This window comes from Nicotiana tabacum, chromosome 10 (assembly GCF_000715075.1).
Source record: "Nicotiana tabacum cultivar K326 chromosome 10, ASM71507v2, whole genome shotgun sequence".
Classification (NCBI taxonomy): domain Eukaryota; kingdom Viridiplantae; phylum Streptophyta; class Magnoliopsida; order Solanales; family Solanaceae; genus Nicotiana; species Nicotiana tabacum.
The window spans coordinates 129,310,344-129,329,027 of record NC_134089.1 but is presented as its reverse complement, the minus strand read 5'-3'; the positions used below and the strand labels follow the sequence as shown (position 1 = coordinate 129,329,027).

Here is an 18,684-nt window from a genome sequence, read left to right as displayed (position 1 = left end):
TGCTTATTCCCCATAGTTCGAGTAGAGCATGGATGGGCCAATATGGAATACAGGGAAACATTATGAAATGACAAAAATGCCTTTGTGATGAAACAGACATGTTGACCATGTCCTGCTTATCCTCGCTTATATAGTAGTATATAAGTATACTAGTGAGGGTATGCCGGGGCATAGCCCGGGCCAACAACTATTTATTGTTTTTGGTGATAAATTTATATATATGCAACAGGTTGGCCATAATTGGTGAGCAATCCTGTCTCTATGTGTTATAACATCCAGAATAGGGGCATAAATGTCTACAATATTTTTAGACAACACAATTGATACGTATCAGATTATAAATGACTCAACTACAGTGGGAGATGTTGAATATAAAAATATTTAACATGATTCTCTATTTCCCTAACGCCTCCTCCACACAGAACTGATCTCTTTAGCAACCTGAGGTAAGGAAAGATATATATTTTAAGAACAAGTAACTGGGCAAGAGAATAATTTTTTTTTAACAATGGTAACATGTTCAAAGGAAAGAGTATAAGTCAAAAATGTGAACATTTTTCTTGTTATAACATAGATGGCAGAGGCAGCACAATAATTATACATCTCACTCAAATAGCCAATAATCTAGTTGGCTTTGTTCATTCTTTAAAAGTGATCTTCCTTCAGCTAAGTTGCTTAGAACAAATATTTTTTCATTTTACCAGAGCCCAATAATAATCTGGGGTTCCAAGTGATACTACATGTTCTCCAGATTTTCATAAGGCCAACTTGTGTCTTAAAGATTGGTTCCTCTTGCTTTCTATTCTACTATTCTTTTCTTGTATTTGTTGAGTTCAAAGAAGTACTGATCATGTACCATTCATTCGTTTTTAATAACCTATTCTTAATAAAATGGCTGGCGATACCTTATCTTGGGATGCCTTTGGTTGAGTTCCTATCATCGACGGATAAGCAATTGACAAAACTTCTTTGCCATTCATACTCATTTGTTTGCATAAATTAATCACCTGAAAAGGCATAAGAAAAGAGTTGAAATTACAAAACTTGAATGTAGAATTTAGCGTATGTACATTAGATATTGCAAACTAACTGAATCAAATGATTCTCATGATGAGTCACATTACTGTAGAGTAGCTAAACAACTAACAAGATATTTAAATAAAAAGTGCAGATGAGTCACATTACTGTAAAGTAGCTAAACACTTAATAAGATATTTAAATAAGAAGTGCAGAGTTGATAAACAAACAAAAGAAATAATTTTTCTACCAAAATTATCGGGCCAAGAAATTGACCTGCAATAGTCTTAGAATACTAATATTTTGCAGTTGAGAGAGATATGAACTATGGTAAATCTCCTCGTGTGTGTTCAACAACATTATGTATCTTCTGAAAGCGAACTCATATTTGGCCTCTCAGATGCTTCTTCACCCTTGTTAGATGAGCTTTCCTGCCATTTCATCAAAAGAAGATGATAAAGCTAATGCTCCTTCTGTATATCGAAGAGAATAATCTTGTGAAATTCAGTTTATTTTGCAGCATTGTAGCCTAAATGTAATTTTACTTTGTGGCTTATAGGCCAATCAAATGTAGAAATCACTACCAAAATTGAGAGTTTGCAAAACTGAATGTCAAAGGAGCAACTTAAGTGTGGAATGCATAGCTTTTAGGCATTTCTTCAGTCAAACAGGATAAGCTTAATGATATTTCATTTTGAGGCATAACTTGATCGCGATGTTATCTATCAGCGCTAAAAGAAGTCAGTTTTTGCGTGACAAAGTTGCTTAACAGGTTATGTTTCTAATTGTTATATTGATGTTTTCACTTTTAGTAATGCACTAATCGTGCAATTATCTCAGTGCAGCTCAAATATATTTAACATATTATTAGACCCTTTCCTTTTTCAGAGGAAATGTAAATACCCTACCCCATACCATTTGAGATAAATTACAATAGAAAACCGCAGAACAATTCAAACAAGTCTTGTAAAAATAATATGAAAACGTGTTTGTTATTAAAATACAATTAAAAAATATTTAAAATCCTTGCCTTTTTCCCAAATCTTGCTTGAGATGGCATAAATAAAAAGGATATTTACCTCATCCAGGTTTTTCAACTTATCTTTCTATGTGGTCTTCCCAGCCTTGTAAGTCAAGAAACAGTCGGCTCGCAGGGTCTGCTTCCGTCATCATTACGGATGCCTTCATTGGAAAAAGGCAGAAGGAAACGAAGATAGATTTAGGATTACAAATGATGACTCTTTTATATTATTTGCTTATCCAGTAATTTATGTGCACAAATTAATTTTCTTTCTTTACCTATCAAATAACAAAAGAATAGAGAACAACTAAAACTTCCTTCCCTGCTAAGAAGATGACCTCTCATTCTTAAACCATTATATCATAAATACAGCATTCTGACAAGTAATCAGTTCAATATAAAATACAATAGTGAATTAAAGTTCTACAGAAAAACAGTTCCTTGTACCAAAAAGAATACAACATAGTCTAAGGTCGAGCCTAATGGTTATGCGGGTAATTCGTATTTTAAGTGTATATATTATTCTATTTCTCTTGCGTACACCAGAATTTTAGCCTTCATTGTTGTTTAAAAGCTTGACCTGAAGGCTTGAAATAAAGAGACACTCACACATCAGAAGAGAAGTGTGATTAGAATATTTGTGGCAGGCACAGTGCAAAGCTTTAAAAGTAAAGAACGCAAATTGCTGAGTTACTTTTTCACTTCTACATCTTCTGCACTTTTTCTTTTTTATAACAAGTCAAAAGTTTGCTTCCTTCCCGGATTCACCTTTAACCAAAAAAAGAAATAACGTGCTTGTTAACCTTTTTCCAAAAATGCAGTCTAATCTTAAAGTCAAGCCTTGATCTGTAGACCGTGGTTATGGATGACCTAGATATGCCCTCCTCTCAGAAAAAGAAATATTATATCCAACATAAACCACACTTCAGTTTACATAACAGAACAAAATTACAATGATGATTTACTGGTTTCGATATACAATTCACATGTCACCAATTGCTCTACTTTAAGGGCTTTCTATTATTTCATGAAAACTATTTTTTAGAAAAATTCATAGCAGACATTATGATAATAAAAATTGTTATTCTAATAAAAGCAGATAGACACATAGAAAAGTCAGTTAATAGGAAGATTGTCGATATAGCAAAGCAAAACTACAAAAATACCTGGGTATTATGTTCAACACAATGTGCGTCAAGAGTTTCCCATCACCAATCATGAAAGCACTGAACAGATTAAACAACAGTCAAACTTGTAGACACTCTCACCCCCCTGTCCTAAAAGATGCAACACACATACACATAACATTGAATTATCGTACAGACAAAAATTCCTCATAAATAATTGCACATTATGGAACCAACTTCATTCAATGCCCCGTAATGGGAATCATACGCTATTAAGCCCAATCGAGAATAACTTTTTGCAGGAGATTTTCCTTTTTCCTCACAACTTTAAAGGAAATAATAAATTTGAGCAAAAACTGGTTCCTGTACTTGCAAATTGGCTTTGTTTCTACCAAGGGAGGGAATAATCTGGAACAGCGTGTGTACAATAACCCTACAGATAAGCATAATGGAAAAGGAAATTTGGTCCAGTACATTTTAAATTTATCATGCATTCCATGAAATGATTCAAAATCCAACCACATGCAGATATATGTGAAACGACTGTTCATACTGTTGATATACCTACTGATGCTAAAAAAAATTGACTGCAATTTATTGTTTATGGAGGTCTATGTCATTCATCTTAATATTAGAGTTTTTTTAGACCCTAATACTAAAATATTGAAGATCAACTTAAGCCAAATGGAAGAGCGAACGAAGCATACAAAAAATGCACCAACAGTTCTTCTTGAGGCTAGCACACAATATTTAAGACCAGATTATGGGGTTTTCTATTTGTATATAACAATATAAGGCTTAAGACATGAGATAATCTGAAATTTTGTCTCAACTATAAACACAACAGTGAAGAGATCATTAAGCAAGGATGAGCTGAGATCAATAATGTGCCACAGGTTTATTAGCGAGGATCGGTACAGAAGTTGGTAGGATGTAAAGGTTATACCTGGTATGAGCTAAAGGTTATACCTCCACAAGTAATAATCATACAAAGAGAAGGTAGAAATACAAATTCAGTCAACCAATTAGCAAATTAAAAAGGAATCTCGAGCTTCAAAGATGAGGCCTCCAAACAAAATGAGCATAATAATAATATTGCCATCTTAACCACATATTTACCTTCACAACAACATTTAGAAAAGTTGCATCTTCAATGATATCAATTTCTACCTAGAAAAGAAAGCAACTTGTATAGAGTGGTGTATATCAGTAGCAGAATCATTAACTAAAAGTTTATATAGAATGAGCACATCTGCGAAAGATTTCATATGGAGTTGAGGAACCATAAGAGCTAATAGCTGTGAGTAATAGGTAATATCAACGCAAAAGTTACTTGCTTTACATCAAAGTGTACATCCACCAACAGTGCACTTTAGAACTGTAAGTGCGGATACTCTAATTGCTTCATGTGGTTTGCTATTTAACTGCAAGTCACAAAAGAACATGCTTTAGATTTGAGGCAGATTGCTGAATTGATGGAGTTTAGAGCTCAATATTTGTAAGGCACGTCTGAATAAATAAAACTTTAAGCTTGAGCTATCCTTTTGTTGACTCGATATGGAATTTGTCCGTTTCTGAACAAGTTTTTCACACTTTTTTCATCAACTTTAGAAAAAGACAGCTTGAAAATATGCCAACATAAGTTCACATATGAATGTCATGCAACTTACACTTTCCAGTAGCAGCCACTGACTTGGAAACAGGGTCAACGACATTTTGAAAAGTGATATACCAGCAACCTTGGCTCAAAGGAAGAGGAGTACATGGTTAAATCTTGAAATTATCAGTCGGTCTTCTTGATCATCTAAGTTTTCTATACGGCATGTGTGATTGATGCCCTTTTTATTATCTCTACCCTATAGCAATATTGTTCTGTGATAACTAACTCAGACCAAAAAAAACATATGGCATTCAAATTTCCTATTACTAATTCACCTGTAAATGCTTCATAAAACAACCCTTTTTCTACCCAAAAAATGAACCTTTTAATGTTTACTACAGTACATACCATCACCGCTATTTTCACCACTTGAATAAAATGTTCAATCTGCAAACTACAAGTCAAGAAAACAAAAGGCGAGAGGTTTTTTGGCATACTTGTATCTCTTTATGATCACGCCAGATGAGTAAAACTTATCCCGTTCTATATCAATATTCTACAAACTTATAAAAGTTTCAGTAAATTAAAGAAGTTCAAAAATAAAAATATTCAAACACTTCTAAAAACAAACACTAATTTTCCCAATCAACCCCTTCTCCTTTATGACCTCATTTTTATGCGTCTTTTTCTCAAGAGAAAATTAGTGTTAACACTTCCATTTGTTTAAAGGACTTTTGGTCAGGAAAGTTAACTGGAGTGAACAACTGAACATTGTGGGATGACATTGATCAAATTAGACTAAAATAGGCATAGATTGTGTTGCTTACCATCTGCCAGTTCTCTAATCACTGAATTTCATCCTATAAATATCACGTCTACCCTAATGTTGCATTCTGAGTTTTCTTTTGTAGATATATATGCATGTATCTTTATATATATATATATAAAGCTAGGAATTAAAAAGGTGATGTGGCACCTCTTATAGCTCAAGAAAGTCCTCTATCTTTTTTCTCATTTTTTTTTGGCTTTTATCCATTATTTGGTGACTAAAAAATCTGTAGAATATTAAACATATCATATTTATGGCATCCTTAATATTGTCATTTATGGAAGGTTTAAATTATGACTATAGAAACTAAAACGAATGACTAAACCAATTCTATAATCAATTTGAAAACCGAAACGCTCCATCACTTAATAAAGGAATTGAACGGCTGATTCTTCCTCATTAAACATAAAACAATAGTACACCACTATATATAGAGACTCATATTTAGCTTGGTTTTGTACAATGTTAGTGAATTTCATAGCTTTCTATTTTCAGCTCCATTATTATTATTATTATTAGATATACGTGTTTTGCTCCTTTAGAAATATTGATGCTACGTTATTTTCTGTTTTTCATAGCTGCAAGAAATCAATAGATTTGTATTATCGTCGTTTTCTTCCAGTAACTCATAAATGTCATTTGAAATGTCCGGGGTTTTGTGCAAGTGCGATGTATGGAACAGTAACCCACAAGAAAAAATACTGAATAGATGATTGTTTTACCGTTACTGGACACCTTTTATTATCTTTCTGTTCGCTCCATTAGAGATAATGATAATCTTCCACTTTTTTAGATGCAAGACATCGGCGTTAGGACATTATTTTTGGAACAAAACCAACCATAAGGATGAAATTCTAGAGTAAGTTGCAATAGAATTGACAAATTTAATTCATGCACTTATAACTTATGACGTTAAATAATCTCAATATCCATGCATTTTGTCGGTGTGCATTTTGTTGTCACATTTTTTTTCCGTTTAAAGATTGGGCAATACAATCCTCTATTCAAATATTCATCAAGAAAACACCATGGTATTTGGAAATAGAATGGTTCACGGATAATTTATAATAGCTCGGTGGTTGTAAGATTAATTGTAATAGGGTCAAGAGTGGTGTATTTTGTGTTCCACAAATTGTTTTTTCTCTTTTTTTTGGGGATCAACCTCATATTTTGCAACTTAATTATGGTTATAATTACTGGGATATGATATTGTTAATATTATCTTCTAAACTTAAGTCGATTTACCTTTTACTTTTCTTTTTCATATGAAAATTTTCTCTTTTTCATTTCGACAACAGAGAACTACTTCAATTTATTCTATTGGGAATATGGTGGCACCCAGCTTTATTTTTAAACAAAGTAAGAATGTAAAAACCTACTACTATGTCTGTCTCTCTTTTTTATTGCATTTTCATATATCCATAATAGAATATTAACTTATTTTCTTCTGTATTTTAAAATAGCTAAATACGACTGCGTATAATAATAAATATTATTACTTTTAACAACATTTAAACATGAAATGAAAGGAGAGACGAGGTACGTACCTAGAAGTCCAAAACCTCTCGTTCAGTTACTACTCCAATATCATATTGATGAACGATTTAATGTGTTAGAAACTAGATTCATAAATCACTAAATCTTCAATTTAGTAGGTAGATCATCCCTGAATTCCAAGTATATTTGGATTCTTATCATATTTATACGACCTTTAATTAGGAAGGGAAGGCTAAATGGCTTACATCATACATTTCTCTCTCTCTCTCTGTACCGAGTGGTGCAACATCTTCTCTTCCCCAGTGTCTTAGTTCATCTACAGTTGCTTGAAATTCTTAAATAACCAAATCATCAAGTTGATTAAAATTTTAGAAGTATACATTTGTATGGTAGGACCTATTAAAGATGTGTATAAGTGATACCTTCACAATCGATTAAAGAGGTAAACCACTTCAGCAATATTGTCAAGCCAACGCACGAAATTTGCACTTTAATTGAGGTAAGTAATATCCTCAGGCAAATTGATCACCTCGATGAAGTAAAATATTATTTTTTTGTTATTACCTTAATTCATAGAATTAAATTTGTCTGCATAAAAATTAAAAAATTATTTCAATAAATTCATAAAATTTGGTAATTTAACTCCGATTATTATAAGAGCGGACAAATTTACTAGTTTTATAAATAAAATCATGAAATCTTATGTGTGCTTGGTTCACTCTTAAACAACTCAAGACTTCTTGAGCCTTGATTCATGAATTAAATGATAACCCTCTTTTTATGTGGATATAAATTTGGTCTCTGCACGCTCCTTCTTTATGAATTTGCTTCACCAACTCTACTCTTTTCATGGTGTGAAGAAAGGCAGCAATAGAACTCTTAAACAATGGATCAACAATTTACCCGATTCAAATAATGTCCCCCCAGCAGCGATTTTGAAAATCAGAAAAAGAAGAAAGCAAAACTTACCTTATAACTGTACAACCAAGCACATAGACTGAGCAGGAAGATAGAAGATTGAAAGAGACAAAGGAAACTGGAACTGAAATTGAGCGACTATGAAAATTTGGAGAAAGATCAGTGTAGAAGGCTGGGCAACGTGGAGGAAGAATAGTATGGACCATGGGCGTTCAGCTTGAGGGCCTGTCAAAACCTGAGAAAACCGTGGCTCAGGCCAAAACAGATGCAGTTTTACTAAAATACCCCTACGACCCCAAGTTGCTCAAACTGTAGGAAAGTAGAAGTAGTAGATAACTTGTGAAAATCAAATGTAGAGTAATAAGTACTTATGGAAGGAAAAATAGAAAACGGCACGCCGGATTGTAGACGTTAAAATTTACTCCATCAAAAGAAGACTTTAAAACTTATGCCCTCAAAGGTTTAAGGAGTAAAAGCATTGTGGGTCGATAATATTTGTGTAGTACAAACGCTTCTCACTAATAGTAAAATGATTCAAATCAAAAATTTAAAGTTGAAATGTTTTCAAATATAGAAATACGTCATCTTTTTTTAACAGATTAGTAAAAAGAATGTATCATATAAATTAGAAGGAGTACTAATTTACAACGTGGTTGAAATGTGAACAATAATTGTAGTAAATAGCAGTGTTTTTAAGGGGGAGAGGGCGTTTACTTAACATGGGGTGAGACGTAAGCCCCATGAATTTTTTAATTTTTTAATTTATATACTAATAAAATAATAAAATAACTACAAAAAAATAAAAAGCACATTAAAAGTTTAAGAAAATTTAAATTTTTTTTAAAACCAACAAACATAAAGTATCTTAGTATCTTTTTATAAATATAAACAATGTAATAGTGTTAAAGTTACTATAATATAAAATCAACTATAATGTTTTATCCTTCAAATAATTAAAAGATCATAGTATTTTCAAAAATATTACTATTAAACTACATAGCTTACCTCTTTAAAAGTTAATAATGGATAAACTTCATAATAACATAATTTAAAATATTACTCCTCATGAGTAAATATAAAAGTACTTTCAAATAGTAAATAATAAAAGTTCGATAATTTTGAGAGACATAGAACTAAAATATGAATACCTATAGTAAGTGAGATATAAATTTTGGTCATTCAAATGATATTGACTCTTCATCAAAGATATAATTAATAAGCAACAAGATCTTGTGCTTCATCAAATATTAAGATTGAAAATGATTTATCCCACTAATGGGTGAAAATCATTTTCTTTTACGATCTCTCAGCTCATTTTCTGTATCACTTGCACCAATTGACATTTAAATGTTACTATCAACACTGAAATTCTTGTAACACTATTCAATTTGCTTACATTATTTTTTTATCCTTTATAAATAGAGTGTTAAACATTCTTTTACTTAGTGAAGAAACATGAAAGAAAAGCTTATTTTATGTATTCCAAGAATGCATTATCATACCAAACATTTTTTTTTTTGTTAACAGCAAAATGATTGTCTCAAGTCCGAAATTTTGGTAGATAATGGAGGGGTAAGGGGAGGGGGGGAGGACAGGACCAGAGCCACCAGCGCACTTGTGATAGTTGGGTTGGGTCGATCGCTGTTGGGTCATTTTCGACGTATTCAAATGTTGGACTCATCGGTACTTCCAACAGTACTATAAAACGGTGGTCACAACACCAAAAATAAAACGTAAACTTCAACTTGTCCCCACTGTTGTGGCTGAGATTTTTCCTCTATTTGGAAATCCCAAGGCCTTCGTTTTTCCATTTCCTTACATTTCAGCTCTTGGTCAATTCATATTGTAGAATTCGGTGTCTTTTCTATCAAATAACAATGAAAGTAATTATTTACTCCCTCTGTTAACTTTTACTCGGCAGGTATACTAAAAATAAATTTTCATTTTTTCTTGTCACTTTATGCATATCAAGAGAATTTTTTTTTCTCCTGTTATATTCACAGTATTTATTACTCATTTCAAATTATTTTCTCAAATCCAATAAAATATGGATCAATTAATATGGGTATCATGGTAAATTATGCACTTCATTTATTATTTCTTAAGGGCGTGAGAAGTCAAAATGTGCCAAGTAAAAATGAACGGAGGGAGTATAATAAAAGTTGGAACCCATAATCCTGCTTAAAAAATTTAATTTAAACTCGACTTAAGGATTTTGTTCGGATATAAATATTTATACTAAGATAATTGCACTTTTTATACCTACGTTATTGGTAAATTTTGATTCTTGTCTTTTTAATATTTGACTAAATATATACTTTGGCTTATAATTAATATTTTTAATCAACAATAAAATGCGTTCTTTCTTAAAATCTTGTATATAAGAAACGTATTATATAGCCGGACAATTTGTAAAAGTGTGTTATCTTTAAATATAGAGTAACGATATGAATTTAACATAACATGAGAGTAGTTCAATGGTTTAACAGTTAGTAATTGGTTTAATTTGTGGAAATTTACAAGTGAATGTATCTAAATAGGGGTGAAGTTATGTTGGCCCAAGGATGGTCAACCGAACATTCTTTGCTGAAAAAGTATACTACGTATAAGATAAATTTTTACTTGTTATTGATTAAATATAGACTTTGAACATCCTTTGAACTAATTAATGGGTTCTTGCCTAGTTGAAGAATGTAGAAGAAGAATGAAAGACGGGAGAAGCAGAGAGATAGAGAGAAGCGTGTAAGAGAGAAGAAATGATCTCATTCACTTAGCTCAATCTGTACAGAGATGAGATATATTCATACATGTGTAATTAGTCTCCTCTAACTAACTCTAACAGCTAGGATTAGTTGTTAATAACTAACTTAATTAACATTAGGAAATTACATAACTGCCCTTTTTTACTTTGGCTATGTTATATCTTTCTCTACACTCCCTCTCAAGCTAGGTACTGAAAACATATTGAGAACACCTAGTTTGGAAGAAAGATATTCATGCTGAATCTTGTTGAGACCCTTAGTTAAAAGATCTGCAGGTTGTTCATTAGCAGATATGTATGTTGTTTTGACTAACCCTTGTATGATTTTTCCCCTAATAAAATGACAATCGATCTCGATATGCTTTGTCCTTTCGTGATAATCAGGATTAGCTGCAATTTGCATTGCAGCTTTGCTATCACTGAATACTTCCACAGATAGTTTGATATCAATTCCCACTTCTTTTTTAAAAATCCAGCTAGTCAGATAAGTTTTGCCACAGTTGCTGCAAGGCTTCTATACTCAGCTTCTGTTGAGCTTCTTGAAACTGTGGTTTGCTTTTTTTATTTCCATGATATTAAGGAGTCTCCAGATTTGACTAGGTACCCTGAGACAGATTTCCTTGAGTATGGACAGGCAGCCCAGTCTGCATCACAATATGTTGAAATAGTACTATTGAATTTACTGGAGAGTAGTATTCCTTGTCTAGGACTGTTCTTGATGTACTTTACAATCCTGAGAGCTGCATCCATGTGAGATTTCTTTGGTCTTTGAAGAAACTGGCTTAGTGTTTGTACGCTAAATGAAATGTTTGGCCTTGTCATTGTTAAGTATAGGAGTTTACCTATCAGCCTTTGATAAGGAGTTGAATCTATCAGTTCTTCATCTAACACTGTATAGGCTTAGTTTTTCTGAGATGTTCATCATATTTTGTTGTTGTGAGCTTCATATTGACATCCAGTGGTGTAATTGCTGGTTTAGCAGCTGCAAGACCTGTTTCAGAAATAAGTTCCAAAGCATATTTCCTCTGATGCATAAGTATTCCTTGTTTTGATCTAGCAAATTCTATACCTAAGAAATATTTCAATTCTCCTAAGTCTTTCATTTTGAAAGACTGTTGCAGATTTTCTTTGGTTTCCTATATTAACCTCAGACAATCACCAGTAATAAGCATATCATCTACACAGATCAAAATCATTGTAATACCTTTTGTAATTTTCTTAAAGAACAGAAAACTACAAGGGCCATCCCGAGTGATGGTGGGTCTTATTTCTGTAACAAGGCTTTTGCCGGGCTGCTCGAAAAATATTGTGTAAAACACAAGGAGGCCACACCTTATCATCCTCAGTCAAGTGGTCAAGTTGAAGTTTCGAATAGAGAAATCAAGAATATCCTAGCGAAAACTATTAATGCAAACAGGACCGACTGGTCAAGGCAGCTAGATGATGCATTGTGGGCCTATCACACAACATTCAAGACCCCCATTGGCACTTCATCATACATGTTGGTTTTTGGCAAAGCTTGTCACTTGCCAGTAGAACTTGAGCACAAAGCTATGTGGGCTTTAAAAAAGCTAAATCTTGATTGGGCTGAGGCTGCTAATCTAAGGATGACACAACTCAATGAGATGGAAGAATTCCGTCTTCATGCCTATGAGAGTGAAACCATGTACAAAGAACGGATGAAGTTTGTTGACGACAAGAAAATCTTGAAACGGGAGTTTAATTCGGGTGAAAGGTCTTACTTTTCAACTCAAGACTCAAGTTATTTCTGGGAAAACTCAAGTCCAAATGGTCTGGACCATTCAAAGTTGTGCGTGTGTCTCCCTATGGCGCTGTTGAACTTGAGTCAGAAGATGGGACTCAGACCTTCAAGGTAAATGGACAACGAGTAAAACATTACCTTGGAACCGCCGGAGAAAGGCATGTGATAGAACAAATTGCTCTCCGAGATGATCCAACAACTGCTTCCACCAAAGATTAATCCAAAAGGAGTAAACTGCGTCGTGCCGCGACATTAAATCAAGTGCTTCTTGGGAGGCAACCCATGTGTGTAACACTCTTTTGTAGTTATTTATTTATTTATTTATTTATTTATGTAGATTAGATTGAGCAAGTTGACGTGTGTGCTAGAGTGCAGGTAAAATATCATGAACAAGGTCTTAGTGCTGAAGAAGCTGAAGGAAAAAGAGGTCCAAATTGAGCGACAGCTATGCGGTCGCATAATGACTATGCGAATCGTATAGTTATCGCAGACCTAGACAGAGTGTTTGGCTAATTTCATTGTCAACTTTGCAGTCATTTGTCATTTATGAGGACCACATGTCAAGTATGTGATCGCATCTTGCATCGCATATTTGCACCCACACGACCCAGTCATCAGCCACCGCATAACACCTATGCGATCGCATAGTATGTTATGCGGTGGACTTTTACACCGCATACTTACCAGGTATAAACGTACTAAAATCTATGTACACAACCACATTTGTACGAAATACAAGCAAGTAAAACACAAAAAAAGACAAAACAAGAAAAAAAAACAAACAAAAGAGGAGAAGAAACTGGTAACCGGAACAAGGGCACGAATCCAAACACACTCACCATTTTTCTCAATTCCATTGTAGAGTCGTCAAACCTCAAATATGATTTCCAACTTCTCTCCTCCTTTCTTCACTTTTATCTCGTTTTCTGAATCTTTCCCCTTTGTGAACATAACCAACTTCAAATGCCATGAACATCTGAAAGTAGGTGCTTAAAACGGGTCAAATTGATTTAAAATCGATTGACTGGCATAATAGGGGATTACATGTTTTTGATTTTAGTTGGTGAGGTTGAATTGAGGGAGCGAGTGTGATTTTGGCCATGAATCCAAGAGGGAAAAGTCTGAGTACCTCTCTATCTCTCTCTAACGGGTAAAATAAATCATAGCGGATGTAGATTTTTGAATGAATGGAAAAAGGAACCCACATGATTTGGGGGAAGGCTCATTTTCATTGGGGACGATGAGTTTTGTGGGCCACATAATGGCTTTGCGGTCCGCATAACCATCACATTCTGCCCCTTTCCTTGCCCTAGGTTGAACAGGTTATGCGGTCTCCTTTGTGATCGCATATCTGTTCTGCGGTCCGCATAGGTGCCGCATATTGAGGCAATATTTTAGGTTTTCTAGTGTCTACTCTGCGGTGTCTTTGAGATCGCATAACCACTTATGTGGTGGTTTTTCGATCGCATAACTGTTAATAGCTTTTTGACACTGCACAGATGCAATGGTTTTGCGGTTCGCATACTTGTTATACGACCACATAACCCATTGCATCTATAAAACAATTTGTTTTTTCTTTTGTTTTGTTTTTTTTTTCTTTTATATCTGATGTCTTCTCCTAAGCTCTTTAACTAGATCCTACAATGTTTCACCCACAGGCATGGCACCAAAGAGGTCTAATCCAATACGAACACCGCCCGGTGGTCGACAAAAATGGGCTACCAATCCTAGCTAACAAGCACAACAAGCAAAAAGGCAACGATCTCAGGCACTCTGCATTACTATTGAGAGCTCCTCCCAGTCTGAAGATGAAGAGTCACAGAGTGACCTCGGACCTACTGTTGACCTACCGGCAGAGGCACGAAGGAAGCTAGGGGAGGACATAAACCTCCGGTTTAGGCTCAAGGGCTCTATAGACTTGTACAAAGTAGGGCTTTCAAAGAGGAACATTCTAAAGGAAAAGCAATAGAGCTTAAATGGGTTGTCGGAGCACTACCCTCACATAACCAAAAACATCAAACATCGGATGTGGGAGTTCTTCACTGAGGTCCCGGATGAATACAATGAGACAATTGTGAGGGAGTTCTATGAGTGCTTCACAAAAGCGCAATAGGATCTTTTCCAAGTCTATCCTAGTGTGAGGGGTTGAAGTTGCTTGTGGTCCTGAGATGATAAATGAACGGTAATTCGTGAATTTGCGATCAGGAACAATTGAATATCATGCCAAGGTAGCCAACAAACACAATGAGCGTTCCTGGGTTGCATCAGTAACAGCAAAGGGGACACCGACCTGGATTGACCCAAAACACAAAATTTTCAAGGAGGATCTCACAAGGGAGGGTCGCTACTGGATGAGCTTTGTTACATCCCATCTGATGCCATCCAGAAATGAAACCGACATAAATATTGAGAAAACATTTCTCATTGCGTGCATCATGATAAGGATCAAGATTGACGTGGGGGAGATAATATTCCCAGATCTAGGAATCAGAGCCAATCAGAAACAAACCTCACTTCCTTTCCCCTGCCTGGTCAGTGCTCTTTGCCAAGCTGCAAATGTACCTCCTCTGCCTAGGCATGATAAAATTGAGAATGCTACCAAAGACATCGACATCATGAGAATTAGTGATGCAGTAGTAAAGGAAACTGCTCCTCAGGTTGAGACTCTTATTCCTCTTCCAGCAGATATAACAGCATCAGAGGGTCCATCACTGTCGGACACCCCTCAGTCCCCAGCTACCTCCACAACTACTCCATAACCCTCTACTGCATAGGCCCAGGTCCCTTTGCCAACCTTTTCCAAATTGGGTCTAATTGCTCAACATGCCAACGTTAAGGTAAACCGGCTCATCAAGGAGATTCCCAACCCCATCCGACAAGTATTGACTACTATCCAATCCTCCGTGACAGCTCTTCAATAGCAGAATCAGAATTATGAGGATCGCCTCAAGAGCGTTGAAGCGCGACTTGGGAAGGTTGAGAGGGGTGAAGTTGGAGGTATGCCACAACTCCGGACAGATGTGAGTGACCTGAAAGCTGAGCAGCAAAAGATGCAAAGTTTAGATTCGATCTGACAGCCTTCCTACCGAAGGATGGAGAGCAGGGTGCTGGCACTTCCGTCCTAGGCTTAGATATTGATTTCACTACACTGATGACAGCCCCAGAGGCACAGCATGTTGAGATCTCAAAGGCTCAAGGCTGCTCATATTGATGTTCCTTCAGATGAGGAATCGTCTGGAGAGACTGAGGAGTCCGATGAGGGGGAGTCAGGATATGAGGAGACAAATGAAGAGGCACTGGGTGAGGATACTAAGGGACATCCAGACAAGGGTAAGCAGGTTGCTGTCTCTACAAGGACAGAAGATGAAGAAGAAGCAGCTGTGCAGATAGCCATTGAACATTCGCTAGCAGATATGGTCGACAAGGCACATCCATCGACCACTCAGCCCTCACAGGGCGAGGCTAGCAGCTCCTAGGCCCCAGCTCCAGCTTCACAACAGGTGGAGCTTCCTGCTTTACCTTCACAGCAGCTGGAGCCTCTTGCTCCGGCCATGGCGGATATTGCTCAATCCGAGGCTCCACCAGCTATAGTTTCACTACCAGCAGCTGCTCCCACAGATGTCCCAGATCCTTCTGTTTCCCCGAGCGCCTAGTGCACCTCAGGGAGTCCCTAAGCTTTCTTTTGCTTTATATATGCATTGGGACAATGCATGATCTTTGGTTGGGGGTGGGGTAGTTATGATCATAATCTTGTACCCATGTTTTGTCAAAATATTTTGTTGTACCCCATGTTTGTATATCAAACTCTCGTAGTTTACCAATGAATTCCCTTTGGTTTTTCTTCGCCTGGTTCTTTTCCAAAGGTGTAATAGTAGAACCACGACAATAACATGAAATGTTTTGACTTATTTGGTGTTGACTGTGTAGCTTCAAGCATGTGCCAAATGTTGTGAATATATGATACCCTTCCTTCTTTTGAATCTAAAAAAACAAAACAATGTATTGGTATTCTTGTGAATTTGAGGCTCGCTCTGCTTATTCAGAATCTTACATATGTTGAGATGAAAGTGTTGAGTTGCTTTGTGTCACTTGAGTCCTGAAACTATGTTGAGTTGAACAATTCATGCATTGTGAGTGAGTGAGGATTTGTATGAATAATGCACATGTCTAACTTGTAATGTCTAGAACTTGCCCGGTTGGTTTTTCAACGCTAATGTTAGTTATGTTTGGTTGGAGGGATGACCTTAGGCATTTTTTGTGATATTTGTAAAACCTCTTTAGCCTTTCAAGCTTACCAATGCATAAATACTATCACTAGTACCCTATTTGAGCCTTCAACCTTTTCTTTGGCCACCTCATTACAAACCTTTCCCCTTTTGTAAAATAATTCCCTATTTTGAACCCGTCCCTCCTTGAACATTGGGAATGAGGCAAAAAGCCTAAGTTGGGGGTATAGTATCAAAGTGAAAATTGGTAAGGTTGTACATTGAGTGTAGGAACAAATACCTCAAAGTGTTCATATACAATTATTCAAGCTCCAAAAGAAAAATGTATATATATATATATATAAAATAAAACAACAACCCAGTATAATCCTACTAGTGGGGTATGGGGAGGGTAGTGTGTACGCAGACCTTACCCCTACCCTGGGGTAGAGAGGCTGTTTCAAAATAGACCCTCAGCATCTTTCCCTCCAAGAACTCCCCACCTTGCTCTTGGGATGACTCGAACTCACAACCTCTTGGTTGGAAGTGGAAAAGAAAAGAGATAAATATATGTATGTATATAAATATGGAGCCTTGAAGAAAAATAGAGCCTATGAGGCTATGTGGTTGAAAAGACACAAAGTGCAAAAAGAAAGACAAATGTGAGTAGTGTTCAAGGAGGGTGTAGTCACTTGTATCCCAAATACTTATCCGACCCTTCCCTAAACCTACATTACAAGCTCAAAAAGTCCTTATGGGATCTCCAACCGAATGTTCTTGAATAAGCGATGAATTAAAATAAGGGCAAGCATATGGACTGATACTTGTAGCATGTAGCTTTCATTCTGAGTGTTAGAGTGTTTTGATTGCATCCCCTGTATATATTTGTGAGTGGGGATTTTCTTTGTTGTGAGTACCATGAATTGTAAGACTTAGCAAAGGATAGGTTCTTGAAGTAGAACACAAGTGCATTCACTGTGAATAACATTTTGTTATTTTGGTCGAGGCTCTAAGGTCATGAATTGATTAGTCGAATGATTGAATGATAAGTTGTTTTTCAAGAAGGGTAAATAAATGGGATCACATGCTTGTTAGCTGTCAGTCAAAACCATCTTGTTAGCTGTTTTGTGGATTGTCAGAAATAAAAGTAGTATAGAATAGGATAGTTTTGTTTTAGTTGCTTGAGGGCAAGCAAGAGTTTAAGTTGGGGATGTTGATGTGCCGTGGAATTTCGGCACAATTGATATCAATTACTTAGATTTTATCTTGTCTTTTAATGCATTTGTAGTTAATGCTGATCAAGTTTGGTTGTTTTGTAGTGCATGAGCTTGAATACCCAAAAACATAAAAAAGAAGTCAAAAAGTCACAAAAAGACGGATATGCTGCAAGTATGCGGTCGCATAACTCACATGCGGACCGCATAATTGTCCTGCTGATCGCAAATAGAGACAGTCTTTGGGCCAACTGAAGAAGCAAATATGCAGTCCATTATGCGGTCGCATAACACCTATGCAAGCCGCATAATGGTCAAATAACTCAAGAAGAAGGCAGACCTCAGCATGATATGCAGCGAGATATGCGATCGCATAACATGTATGCGGTCCGCATAACGGTTATGCGATGGAAGCTAGATCTGGAACTCAGCAAGGATGCGATGGAATGTTCAATATGCGGTCCGCATAACTAGTATGCGACCAATATACGATCGCAAAAGTCGTCTGAAGGGGTGTTTTTGTCCAATTTTGACTACGACTTTTGATCCACTTTAAAGAGAATAACTAAGGTTTTTGTGGGGTATTCAAGTCTGAAACAAAGGTCCTACTTAGAGAGCATTGAATACTTCATTTATTTGGAGGATTGTGAAGAAGGAATCTTGCACTTTTGTAAGCTTTATGGTTTTATTAAATACTTTGTTCTTGTATTTTAGCATGAGTAGCTAGTTTTAA

The 18,684-nt window shown here is 35.8% G+C and overlaps 1 long non-coding RNA gene across 6 annotated transcripts; it reads right to left on the bottom strand.

Annotated features, from left to right (window-relative positions):
• Nucleotides 1-219: 219 nt before the first annotated feature.
• LOC107813134 (uncharacterized) lies at nt 220-8,428 on the bottom strand. 6 transcript variants are annotated; one of them, XR_001654263.2, is made up of 7 exons: nt 8,061-8,364; nt 4,836-4,904; nt 3,205-4,589; nt 2,097-2,199; nt 1,294-1,448; nt 906-1,007; nt 220-441 (listed from the first exon to the last, which is right to left on the bottom strand). It is a non-coding gene; the product is annotated as an uncharacterized LOC107813134 (long non-coding RNA). The 6 variants fall into 6 exon arrangements; XR_001654265.2 differs by having other exon boundaries at nt 3,205-3,315; nt 4,285-8,428; XR_001654261.2 differs by having other exon boundaries at nt 4,836-8,428.
• Nucleotides 8,429-18,684: the final 10,256 nt, after the last annotated feature.